We start from the raw sequence: 13807 nt of genomic DNA on the forward strand, positions 1-13807 counted from the left end.
GGATAACAAACATCAAGGAGGGAAAGCTCCGTGGATGGACCAGAGGTACAGCAATAGGCAAAGCGAATGTAGGGTATGTCTACACTTGGAGCTGCGGGGAGCGGTGAATTCCAGCTTGAGGAGACATACCTGGACTAGCTGTCCTTGAGCTAGCTGACCCAAATACATGCCCATCAGAGACTCTAGGCATGTACTCAGGGCAACTAGCTCCTCCTGCTGCTCCCACTGCCGGGGCCACGCTATTTTTAGCCCACTGGCAGGATGAGAGCTAGTGCAGGTATGTCTCCTGGAGCTGGGAATTGCACCCCCAGTGCCAAGTTCAGATGCACACATCTGTTCAGTTTTTCAAGTAGAGAAGATACCGATCTGTTGACTCACTTATTGCTGGGCGTGGATGAGAGGCGTGACCTTTCAGCAGAGTTTCACAGGAATAGTGAGTAAGCACTGGGCAGACCAGAGCAGGGTGAGCTTGTTCCTTGCATACAGGTGGTATGATTGATTGTGCCACTGGGCACAGAGATGAGCCAGCCATGGTGGAAAAAATGGTCTCCAAATTATTCATTCTCATTTAAAAAATCTTAGCGGGCTGGGGAAGATCCTATTGCTCAGAAGCTTGGGACATGTAGAAACGCTATCTGAGCAAGAATTAGGCAGCTGGTGTGCTTAGAACACAGCCTGTCATGCTGAGCAGTAGTGTCTGATTGTTTCCTTGTGCTCCCGCTATTCGTCTGTCTGTATCCACCTTGTGTCTCTTGTCTCATACTTAGATTGCATAAGCTCTTTGGAGCAGGGGCTCTTTGTTTGTTCTGTGTTTCTCATGGAATATCAGGGTTAGAAGGAACCTCAGGAGGTCATTTAGTCCAACCCCCTGCTCAAAGCAGGACCAATCCCCAACTAAATCCCCAAATGGCCCCCTCAAGGATTGAGCTTGCAACCCTGGATTTAGCAGGCCAATGTTCAAACCACTGAGCTATCCCTAGAACAAAGGGGTCACTGACAGGGCACATAGCACTATTCTGATGCAAGTCCATAAATAAATAATAATTAAAAAATAAAGTGCCAGACAAGCACAGCAGGTGGGCCTTGGGGCAGTGTGGGGACACTAGGCACATCAGCAGTGGTCTGGGGTAAGCTTCTAGCCCTCAGGGTTGTGAAGAAAAGATTGAAAACATGACGTGGGCATAACCAAGACAGCAACATCTGCCTGAGTGTGCAAAGAGCCTGAAACGCTTACTCTGAGAGGTGTGAACTGTCCCATGAATTTCAATGGGGTGTTAGCTACACCTGGATGTAACAGCAACATCTGTCTGAGTGTGCAAAGAGCCTGCAATGGTTGCTCGGAGAGGTGTGAATCAATGGGCTGTTAACTACACCTGGAAGTAGCAGGGGCCCTGCCAACACTCCCCCACGGGAGGTTTGTGTGTGGCAGGAGGAGAAAGTGCAGCATGCCCAGCTCATCCAGCCAGGCAGAGACAACTCAGCAGCCAGCATGTAAATACTGGGACCCTCCCCACTGCCTGCTGCAGTCTGAGTGTAAGAAAGGGCCCCAGATCACTCCCCTGTCCCTGCCTCGCTTCCTTCCTTTGCCACTTCAAATGGAGGGGTGAGGCCATGGAGAAGTGATGGTGCCACAGCTTGGGGGTGAGCCACTGGGACACGGTATCTGCCTAGAGCTCTGTGTCGTCTTGCGGGTGGGTCGTCTAGGGGTTGAGTGGGAGCAGAGAAGTGAGCTTTGGCGGTGATGCTGTATGGTTGAAGTATCACCACGCTTGATTGCCCATTAAGAACATTTCACTCTCACCACGGGCCATAGAAGAAACTCATTCCGCCTAGATAAGTCTTCCTTGAACACCTTAGTACAGATATGGCCAATGGCTGCCCCTGTGAGTCAGCAAGCCGTGTAAGGACATGTGACCTGCTCCTGAGACCCTGGACTCCATCTTGTACCAGTAATTTCCCACAAATTGCGCTGTGAGCTTTGTTTGGGACTGTACATTTCCAGGCAAATGGCAAAGGGTATAAAAGACCCCTAAAATGACTCCATTTTGCCTCTTTCCTTCTCTGAGTCTCTGGACTGTGGATTTACAACTAAAAGGAGCATATTGGACTATGGACTGAGGAGCTTCCAAGCTTTTGGAAGTTACCAGAGACTTTACAAGCTAGCAGTCTATACCGTCACTGCTACAAACCTGATATAAGAACATTGTCATTATTGTAGGTATATGATTCTATTAACCATTTTAACTCTCTTCTGCTTTTCTTTATTAATAAACCACTAGATTTTAGTTACTGAAGGATGGGCAGCTGTGTGGTTCTTGTATATTGACCTGGCTGTGTGGGTGATCTCTTGAGATCAGAAGAACCCTTTGTCTGATGAAATTGGATTTCAGTAACCGCTCATCAGAAAGTCCAGTGTCTGGGTGGACCAATAAGGCCTGGACTGCCTAAGGAGGCTGCATTTTTGACTTCTTGTTAACCAGTGTGGCGAGACCGAAGTTTACTTTTATTACTGGCTTGGTACAATCTAATGATAGAGTAACCACCAGTTTGAGGTGTGCCTGCCCTATTTCTCAGCAGTTTGTCTCGAATCTGGTATTCTCCGCTGTGACCCACTGAGGCATGGGGATGGGTGGGAACAGGGAGAAGTGCCCCGTTGAGTATGCCTGAGGCCAAGCCTTGCTTTGAGTGTCTGCTGGCGCTCTGATCCGTGTCCGGGGTGGGCAGATAAAGGGTCTGGGTTCTTAAGCTACAGTCAGATAGTTGCCAGGCAGTTACCTTCGCCATAAAAGTAAGGCACAGTTTCATTTTACAGCCAAGACCCAGTAGGCTGTGTAGCAGCTTCTAGAGGTCTGTAGACATAGCAACATCAGTCTTGAGATTCCAAACCAAGTTGCTGCTGCCAGGGTCCGACAGTTCAATTTTCAAATCGTTCCCGGCTTACCCACTGTTTTAAACAGATCGATATAAAAACTATGTACACGGAAACTTGGCTGATTGAAATAAGTGATTTGAAAAACATCTGGAATACCTCAAATCAGCCTCTTGGGACCTGGGGGGTTAAACCTCCACCCCCACCCCCGAGCCTCAGCCTGAATCAGCAGAGGATAACAAAGAAAGTCCTGGGCCAAGCGAGCTTAAAGCACGTGAGATCAAAGAATAAACGTAGTAATATGAGAAACTTAGATGTAAACATATTTTCCAGAATTAACAGAACACTAAATATCCTTGGGGATCCCGTCAGAGAAGGGGAGACGTCCTGTGCAATCTGCAGAAAGCATGGGAAGGTTTCTAGAAAGGCCAGTGCTCTTCTAAGTGAGCGTTGGAGCATTTGAAGAGATTCTCTACATGTGCTCAACCACTCTACTGCTCATGAGAAATTCTTGGAAACAGAACGAAAGTCGCTTTGCCCGCAAGAAGCTCCTATTAATAGTTAGCCTTGTAAAATGCAACCTAACGAGCAGAGCTGGTTGGAAATTCGCCAGTGGAATGGTTTCCATCTGGGAATGCCAATTAGCTGCAATGCTCTGCAGAAGTGGTTCAATTTCAGCAAAGTGGCGGGCTGCTGGGGATCCCGGGCTTCTAGGTTCCCAGCTCTTTGGCAGCCTATCTGGGGGTCTGATGGGGAGCTGGGAACCTGGAAGTCCTGGGAGGACTGGCTCCCTGGATTGTGGTTCTGGGGCAGCATGGAATTCCAGGGCTGCTAGTGTCAGCCCATGAGGCAGATGGCCCCTGAACTGGAGATTTCAGGGTCTGTGGCTCTGGGGTAGCCCATGAAGGGCATGACCCTGGAGCTGGGGATCCCAGGGGTCTCAAGGTTTGCAGCTCAGGGGAAGTCATGGAGAATTTCAAAATTGTTGGGTTTTGTTCCAAAGCTCAGCAAAACCAAATCTGAAACATCAAAATGCTCCATGAAACCGAATCCCCTTTCTCTGCCCTGCGCTGCCCCACTAAGGAGAGCTAAAAGTGTGCTGCTTTGTCTGACCTTCCTCCCCGTAATTTCCTGCCACTGTGAAAATTTAAATCATTAAAAATCGAAAAATGTTTTAAAATGTTTTAAAATGAACAGCAAGATTATCTGTTGAAATGATAAAAAAATAGAAATCCAGTTCTGCCCCGCCTCGATATGGGAGTTTCTACCTGAGCCTGAAATACAGGATGACACAATCTCTCTTCTGCCTCTCAAGCTCAAACTCGACGGTGGCAATGGCATTTTAATTTACATTAAAGTAAGGACAGAATTAAACATATGAGACCAAAGCCCATGAAAGTCAAAGAAATGCTCCTGCTGGTGTTGGATCAGACCCCAAGTAAGAGTCAGATACAAGGCAAACAAGAGAATGCAAATGAGAAACACCAGCACAGTACTCCAAATCAGAGAAAGCAGAACCCCGGAGATAGACGCCTTCAGACAACCACGGCACCAAAGATATTTCATTGTAATTATAATTGACATCAGGCAGTGAGAGCAGAGCCTGGGAATTGAGACAGCCAAATTTGAACTGTTAGCTGCCCTTGGTTATGTGATCTGATTTGCTCATCGTCTCTACGCATCCAGTTTAGTTTTAAATGTCCCAAGTTATGAGCTTCCACTGCAGCCTTACAGTCCAATATTGACCCTACGTTTTCCTTTGCTCCAGTTCAGTTCATTACACCGAGTTAGCGACATGCCTCGTTATCACTATAATTGAGAGTGTCATAGGTCTGCATGGTGCTTTACAGACAAATGAAATGGACATGCCCCGGCCTCGAGGAATATTGTTCATATACCCTAGATACTTGAGGCAAATCATAGGGCTTGTCCACCTAGCCCCGGTTTAAAGTGAAGCAAACTCTTGGCGTTTGCAGACCTAGCATCCTAAAGGTGGTAGATAACCCTTTGTCTGCCAAACTGAATTTACAGTGTTGGGTTTTTGTAAGGGAGAGTCCAACCTGGTTGGTTTAGATCTGTTCACCCTGCCTCTGCTTGTCTCCATGGAAAAGGGAAGGATCGGTGTCAGGGAAAATTAGATACAGGATGGCGTGGAGATGGCTTCTATTTGGGGTCCCTTTGTGCCTGCCTTGGTACCAAGGTCTCAGTAACAAAGCCAAAAGGGTTACGCTAAAGGTTTCCTCACTAGCAGGCAATGCAAAAACCGGAGATTGGGCCTCAAGCAAAAGAGAGCTTGCTCCTTCTCCAGATCAGAATTGAAATTGTTACAGAAGATTTGTAATATAAGATGAATGGACTTTTATTGTTGGGTCACATTCCATTATTTTTCTACCCCCATCGCTTGGTAATACGCATTAGGAATTGGGGAGGTGGCAAGGCAAAAAACTAAAAACCCTCCACCCATTTTTTTAAAATGAGGTGGCTCTGGACCAAAATCCCAGTTAATATTACTCAGTACTCTTCAGCTGTAGAGCGCCGAGGGCTTGACAAAAGGTATATTGTCCTCATCTGTAAAATGGGGATATTGAAGCACAGAGGGGCAAAGACCCAGGTTTCTGTAGGTGTTTAAGCACTGCTGCACTCAACTTTGTAATGCCTACCTGATTTAGGAGCCTAAGTCTAATTTTCCACAAGTGGCTTAGGCACACAAGAGCCTAAATCCCATTGATTGCCAATGGGATTTTGGCTCCTAAGTGCCTATGTGCCTTTTGAAAATGAGACTTAAGCCCATAACTCAGTTAGGCATTGCAGTGCTGAGTGCAGCAATCCCCAAACACCTTTAGCAAGCCAGTCCAAAGTGACTTGCTGAAGGGCAAAGAGAAAGTCAGCGGCAGAGTCGAGATTCTCCAGAGGTCTCCCAGGTCTCCTTATTCCAAATCTGGTGTGCTGTTCACTGGACCATGGTACCTCTCTGGCACAAGCACCCCTGACATGTTGGGAAAGTTTGCAGCGGGATTGCTCAGATCTATTTCTCTTTTTATCCCATTATTTACATCTGTGCATCGTGGGGACAGCAGAGTGGAAGTACCATAATATCATGAAAAAGCTTCTTCTCCCAAAAATTCCTACCCATTTTTGCAGACCCAGTAATCGTCTAAGTATCTGACTTCAGCCTAACTGTTCAGTTATCTAACCACTAGCGTATACTTTATTATCAAAGGCCACCTGAGGCTGTGAGGAGCCGTATACTGTTTCTTTCTGGGGCCGGGGTGGGGAGAGCGAGCTCCCCTGGCCCCAGGGCTGCAGCAGGGGCACAGAACCTGCCCCTCCAAACCCAGTGAAATTTAAATTCCTGCGCATGCCCCTGATTTCTTTAAATCTGTAGTAGGCAGCTAGGCAAGACGGGGATTGGGAAAAGGAGAAAAGAAAGGCTTAGGGTTGCTATTGTTTTCCTTATTCTGATCAAGCTCTTTGTTCAGTGTTAGAAGAGCAACTCTCTTGGCAATTCTTTATCCTTGACCCATGCCCTGGGCTGATTCCATCAGGATTTGTGCCAGGTAGGAAACAGACGAATGCTTTGCTGGCCCAGACCCTAAAGTCTCTTTCCCTGTTGTTTCCATGCTTGGTGCTACGTTAGCTTATTTCTCATGGGTAGCTCAGCCCTGGGCCTGTCGGGCCACTCCCAGAAGGGCAGACTTGACCACCAGGTTTTCATTCACTGCATTTTTAGTTTTGCTTCTGCAGCAAAGACCAACTTCAGCCTCGGCTTTAGGGGCCTGATCCAGTGCTTAGCAAAGACCAGGGGAGTCTTTTCACTCACTACCTTGGTCTTTGGATCAGGTCCTGTGATGCGAAGTGGATGCAGAAGACAGGCAGCCAGGGGTAATGAACCAAGTTCTGTTGTAGCAGCACCTGCACGGTTAAAGGGTTATTTAGTGGCAGATGCAGACTGGATCTCGGCATGGGGGCACAGAGAGAGGGAACGAGAAAGCCATATGCTGCGACAGCCAAGACTGAAAAGAACATTAACAAACAAGCCAGAGTGTAATTCAAATAAACAGTCAAAGTTAATGCTTTGGCTTTTTCCCATCTCACAGTCCTGAATCTGAACAGCTGGGCGAATTCCCACCCCCCACCCACCTCCTGCCTTCGAACGTTACGCAGCTCTCTGGGAACGGCTTCAGCGTGTGTTTAGCTTTGCAGCCGCTCTGTGTTTAAATTTCCTCCAGTGATTTATCATCTTATTTATAAACGAAGGGTTAAACCCGCTCTCTTTCGATTTAAAAGGGTCAGATCCGTGTGCTGGCAAGTTCTTTCTCAACTATGGCTCAAACTGGCCAAATATGGTATTTTTTGTAGACAGAGCACAAAGGACAGCTTTTATGCCATGTGTATCTCAGTGAGCTTGGAGAGGATGGCTATGCTGCATACTGCCAGCAGAATACCCTGGGTTCAGAACGGTTCAGAAGAAAGGAAACTACCTAAACAAATCCGGGGGAAGCTCACGGGCTTTGCAGAATGTGCTAGTTTCTCTACGGGACAATTGACCCCATCACTAAAAGAACCATCACTAAGTGGCACCCTCGTTGGCATTCCCAGCAGACGCTAAGGTCTGGATGCACCAGAGTGGCCGAAGGTATTTAGGACCCTAAAGATGCAGATAGACACAGTGAGATTTTTGAAAGTGCTTAACTCCTATTGAAATCTTTAAAGAGATTTTAGGTGCCTAGAATCTCTTTAAAAATCTGTCCCTGGCTGATCACAATCACCCCTAGACTGGCCCCCATCGTATCACAGTTGAGGCAGGTTGGCTGGGGCTGAATGGGGGAAAATTGCCTTTACCAGGCTCTGAGGTGGGAGAATTTCAGTACCCAGGAACGCCAGCTCAGCACTTTTCACACTTGTTCACATGTATTGCCCTCTCTCATACAAAACGCTATGTTACACGAGCATCAGGCTTGCAGAACGAAACCCTGCAAAGCAAGGAGGCTGCAGGTATGGTTATGCACACCACATTAACTCTAGCCAGGTGTGTTCTTTCACCTAGAACGCTGGTTAAAAAAAAAAGCCGTTTCAATCCTGTCTACTACGTCTGCAGAGGGGACAATTTTCAAGCCCTCAGAACATAGTCAAATCAACCCCCTCTTTTTTTTTTTAACCAGAACACTCCAATGAATTTCTTTTCTGTTAGGGCTATTTCGGAGATAGCTGGGAGTGCTGGTGGCGTAGGGTCTGAGTAGGGACTCCACATATCCAGACAGTCCTTCAGTGAGAGTGCCAATGCCCGAGATGATGGGGCGTCCAGGATTTCCAAGTTTGTGGATCTTGGGTAGTAGATAGAATAACCCCGGTTGGGGGTCTAAGGGTATGTTGATTTGTTCCTGTGTTAGTGTAGGGAGTGTCCTGAGTAGATGGTGCAGTTTCTTAGTGTATTCCTCAGTGGGATCTGAGGAAAGTGGCCTGTGGAATTTGGTATTGGAGAGTTGTCTGGCAGCCTCCTTCTGGTAGTCAGACCTGTTCCTGATGAACACAGGAACAAATCAACATACCCTTAGAGCCCCGACCGGGGTTATTCTATCTACCGCACCATAACAACTCTAACTCAGGAACCAACCCATGCAACAAACCTGGATGCCAACTCTGCCCACATATTTACACCAGCAACACCATCACAGGACCTAACCAGATCAGGTACAACATCACCAGCTCATTCACCTGCACGTCCACCAATGTTATATATGCCATCATGTGCCAGCAATGCCCCTTTGCTATGTACATTGGCCAAACTGGACAGTCTCTATGCAAGAGGATAAATGGACACAAGTCAGATATCAGGAATGGCGATATACAAAAACCTGTAGGAGAACACTTCAACCTCCCTGGCCACACAATAGCAGATGTAAAGGTAGCCATCTTAAAGCAAAAAAACTTCAGGACCAGACTCCAAAGAGAAACTGTTCATTTGCAAATTTGACACCATCAGATCAGGATTAAACAAAGACTGTGAATGGCTATCCAACTACTGAAGCAGTTTCTCCTCTCTTGGTGTTCACACCTCAACTGCTAGCAGAGCACCTCCCTGATTGAACTAACCTCGTTATCGTCATACTGATTTATACCTGCCTCTGGAGATTTCCATTACTTGCGTCTGACGAAGTGGGTATTCACCCACGAAAGCTTATGCTCCAATACTTCTGTTAGTCTTAAAGGTGCCACAGGACCCTCTGTTGCTTTTTACAGATTCAGACTAACACGGCTACCCCTCTGATACTAAGCCCTTTGAGGGAACCATTTAGGGATCTGGGGCGAAAATCTATCAGGGACGGTACTTGGTCCTGCTGTGAAGGCAGGGACTGGACTCGATGACCTTTCATGGTCCCTTCCAGCTCTATGAGATAGGTATATCTCCATTAAAAAAAAAATTAGCCACTCTCTGCTGGCCCACTGGGGTTTGAACTGCAGACCTCCAGCGCTAAAAGCATAACTTGCTACAACTTAAGCTAAAGAGCCAAACTTCTGTAGCTTATGGCTTTAACAACTATTTGCCTCTGTGGATCAGATCAGCACAGTGTGGGCCCTCCAACACACACTGAGCGGTGGGTTACACATGCATATAGGTGTAGACAGTCCCTGCTCCTCAGAGCTAGCAGTCCAGAGCTAGATCCTGTCATCTGACCCACAAGGATGCAGGCTCCTTCATGGATCAGATTGCAGGAGCATCCCCTCAGAAAACTATACCTACGTTCCAGCAATTATCTATCCTAACTTCCCATTAGTGTCATGCCAAAGACCTAAAGGGATTTTTGTCAATTAAAAGAAGGTGAATTCAATTTTTCAGAATTATTTTTTTAAAGTGTAATTGGGCCATTCCGTTGGGCAGAGCTGCATTCTTTCTGAAAGCAGGCTAGAAGCCGATGCTCTGGCGAAATATCAGCAATGCTAGACACTCTGGAGACTCTCTATTTAAAACCCGGAAAGAGCTGCACTCCTCCCGCTCTGTCATAGCGCAAGCATGGAAAATATGGAATGAAGCTTGTGAAAATACAATACTAGGAAATCTTCATGGGCTTGTCTATCACTATGTCTATTTTGCAGTGGTGTAACTCCACTGACTTCAACAGAGGTACTCCTGATTTATACCAGTAGAAGCGAGGGAAGAAGAAGACCCCTATATATAGAGAGAGAAATATGTCACTTGCCTGTCACTAAATATACACACACAATGGTCGGTGCTGTTATGAGTTTATTCTTATCATAAATCAGAAATGGTTACATTACACAGGTCGCCTATCTCAGTGCCAGTAAAGCCTTCAAGCCACCACTGACTTGTTTATGCCACATTTTAGAGAAGAGTTACTCCTGAAATGTTTAGATTTTTCAGACAGCTTATTGATGCCATGTATTTTGTATGTCCCTCTGCCCGTAAAACCTTAGGTTAAGCGGTACATTTTCATATCTGTACAAATTATCTATTAAGCTCTCCCATTATGATTTTGAAGATTCAGTATCTCACAATCTGCCAGAGCTAGAAACAAACGCCATCTGTCACTGAGAAGCATTGGAATGACATAGCTCTAGTGGACACAACGTTAATCTCTAGATCGGATATTGTATGGGAATACAGACCTCATCGATCCAGGACTGAGATCTGTCAGTCCCGGTTGAGGGATCAGCATAACTGGGGGGAAAGTCCATGTCTGTGAGGAAGACAGGCCTTTTTGTAACAGGTTCTTTTAGAAAAGGGGCCGTTTTCAGAAAGAAGCTCAGAGATTTTGAATGCTAATAGTACACCTGCTAGAGATGGATTAGTGAGCAGACTAGAGGGCAAGAAATATATTTTATGTCATGATGTCCATCATCTCTCTATAGATCTCTATTACGTAGTAACTCCCTACAAGAGGCAAAAGACATCGGTGCAGTACCTTTTGGAAAGGGAAGGTTCTTTTATTTGAAAGACCTCTGAGCCATGAGCCATTTGTATATTAAGGTGAAGTTCTGCTCTTTATTTTTCTCCAGCTACTTGGCTGCTCTTACATTTGACACCAGGCCTGAGCAGAATTGGCTGGGGATATGAATGGCAGAGCCTTTCAACGGGGAGTTACGTTTGGTCCCTTAACTTTCTCGCCCAGGGTTACGTGCCAAACAAAGGCAGACCTATGAGAATCACTCCATCAGCATGCCATCCAACATATGACTTCCCCACATAGGCTCCCTGTATTTTAGTCATTGCCAGTAGAAAGAACAGTATTGGCCACTCCAGAGTTTGGTTCAAACGCTGAGTGAAAGTGCAGAGGGCACAATGTACACAGCTTCTCCTGAATGCTCATCAAAATACTTCATTCTTATACAGCAGTTTCATCCCTTGATCCCCAAGTGTTTTGTGAGTACCCTTATCCTCTTTCTACTGACAGGGAAACTGAGGCACATAGCAGGTCAGTGGCACAGCTGGGAAGAAACTGCACATTTGATGACTCCCAATCAACTGTCCTTTCCATTGGACTGGACTGTCCTCCTATTTGTCTCTCTGTAGATCGATAATAAAGATTCCACAGGAAATAAACTTTTGCTTGGTTGAATTCTCAAATGTTTGAGTCTCGACAATTTTTAGTGAATTTTTCATCTCTTGTTTCATAGGATTTTAGCACTAGACACGTGTCAGGCTTGCTGCAGTTCTGACCACCTGTACGGGCTTTGCAAGTTTAATCTTCGCTGAGGAAAAGGTTTGAAATGAGCAACGGGTCGAGTATTTTACCCGGAATTTTCCCCTAGTAGCCACCATAGCAAAAGGGCATGTCATGTGACCGTGCTAAAGTGTTTCTTCTAATAGTGACCTAGGCACTTGATGAAAAGAAGGATAACAGCATTTTTCTGAAAGGTCTCTCACTTTCTGCTGTGCCGTCAAGCTTAGGTCATCATCTTTCTCCAGCCCTCAGCAAGCCTAGCTTTCTGTGCCAGGTGTTAAGAGACAGTGCACACTGCATCACGGCCTTCCTACTTTTTAATCCGTATAAGCCAACTTTAACAAGAATTCACGTTTAACAACAAATTACAGACCCAAAGTAGTGACAGAGCTTAACGGCAATGTGATACCTTTCACACGAGCAATGCAAAGCCCTTTGTAAACCTTAAATAATTCTCACTGTGCGTTAGGTAAATGACCTGTGAAGTAGATAAATCCGGTAATATTATTTTACAAACTTTGCTGCAGAGAAGTTCAGGGGATGTGCACAAGACCACACAGAACAGTCAGGAACAGAGCCCGCCTGGGACTCATTCCCCCTTCATGGGCAATGAGGGACTCAACCAAAACCAGAGAGTTACTACAATGGGAAAATCAAGGCCAGGAGAGCTTATATACCCCACTGTTTAGTGTGTGCTACACCTGTTCCTCTACTCTCAATCCATGGACCATCTGAGTCTGCTACAGCTGCCCGCTTTGGGCCTCTCAAACTCATAGCACTCGATTCCTGAGTTCAGTCCCCCGGAATGACCAAGCAGAGTTGATTCACTTACTCCAAACCTTTTCTGAAACTACTTCAGTCATTCTCCCTGGCTAATAACTGATCATTGTTCATCAGAGCAATAATTATTATGTGCTGCCTCAGAAGTGACAGGCTGACTTACCTCTGATCTGCTTTCCTCTTTTGCCCTTACAGGAGCCCTGGTTAAGAAAATTCCCTGGTGGAATTGAACATTATCCGAAAAGGAGACATCGGTTATGAGGAGCAGAGCAACTGGAGTGACTACAGAAGATGAAGAAATGCCTAATCTCGCTCTCTCTCTCTCTCCCCCCACCCTCCCTAAATATAGCATTGAAACCAAGAGGAAAAAATATACTAACAAAAAAATTCCACTTCTTGCCTTCAACATTCAGAATTTCTTCGCAAGCATCTGGCTTCTTGCCCAAGTCTGCCTGAAATTTATGAAGTGTTAGAAATGTCAGAGAGGACTTAAGACCTTCCCTATAGTACTAATCCCTATGCATCTCTACTCAATAAATCTCTGCCTCCGTTGCCAGGGGTAGCTTTCCTACCTGCATGGGGAGATGAGCTTCCTCTCCTTGGTACAAATCAGGAGACATACTTTTTGCTTCAGGGTGTAAGTCAAGTTTTAAATTGCCTTTGTCTAGTCTCAAAAAGAACAGGAGTACTTGTGGCACCTTAAAGACTAACAAATTTATTAGAGCATAAGCTTTCTTGGACTACAGCCCACTTCTTCGGATGCATATAGAGTGGAACATATATTGAGGAGATATATATACACATACAGAGAGGTGTATATATACATGAACAGGTGGGAGTTGTCTTACCAACTCTGAGAGGCCAATTAAGTAAGAGAAAAAAAACTTTTGAAGTGATAATCAAGCTAGCCCAGTACAGACAGTTTGATAAGAAGTGTGAGAATACTTACAAGGGGAGATAGATTCAATGTTTGTAATGGCTCAGCCATTCCCAGTCCTTATTCAATCCTGAGTTGATTGTATCAAGTACTCCTGTTCTTTTTGCGGATACAGACTAACATGGCTGCTACTCTGAAATTTGTCTAGTCTCATTGCTCTTATCAAAATCTCCAAGGTCCTCCTCCTCCACTGGTGAATTCAGGGGACAGGCAAGAAGCTGTGTCACTCCTGCAGATCATCTTTTTCACTTTCATTAATATAGATACCATCTGACATACTGCTTTCTTCCTGCCAAACTCTGAATCTCTACCATGGGCTGGGCATGGTAGGAGGAGGACATACTGGGGGAGCCAAAAGGGAGCAAGTTGCCTAGACAGAGATTACTGTGTCTCACAGATTTTGGGTGCTACCACATTGCAAACAAAATAATTTTTGATCTAGTCTCTGGAATCTGCTGGCATTCTGAAGTGCCAGATGACTTGCTTGCCATGGCTTGGGAAGAAGAAACATAAATAAATGCCTTCCTTTTTCAAAGTCCT

At 45.7% G+C, this 13807-nt stretch overlaps 1 protein-coding gene across 1 annotated transcript in view; it reads right to left on the reverse strand.

The window, feature by feature from the left end:
* The window catches only part of GPR20 (G protein-coupled receptor 20), a 33203-nt gene that overhangs the window by 3527 nt on the left and 15869 nt on the right, over positions 1–13807 (reverse strand). The window lies entirely within an intron of this gene.

Source organism: Trachemys scripta, chromosome 2 (genome assembly GCF_013100865.1).
Source record: "Trachemys scripta elegans isolate TJP31775 chromosome 2, CAS_Tse_1.0, whole genome shotgun sequence".
Taxonomy (NCBI): domain Eukaryota; kingdom Metazoa; phylum Chordata; order Testudines; family Emydidae; genus Trachemys; species Trachemys scripta.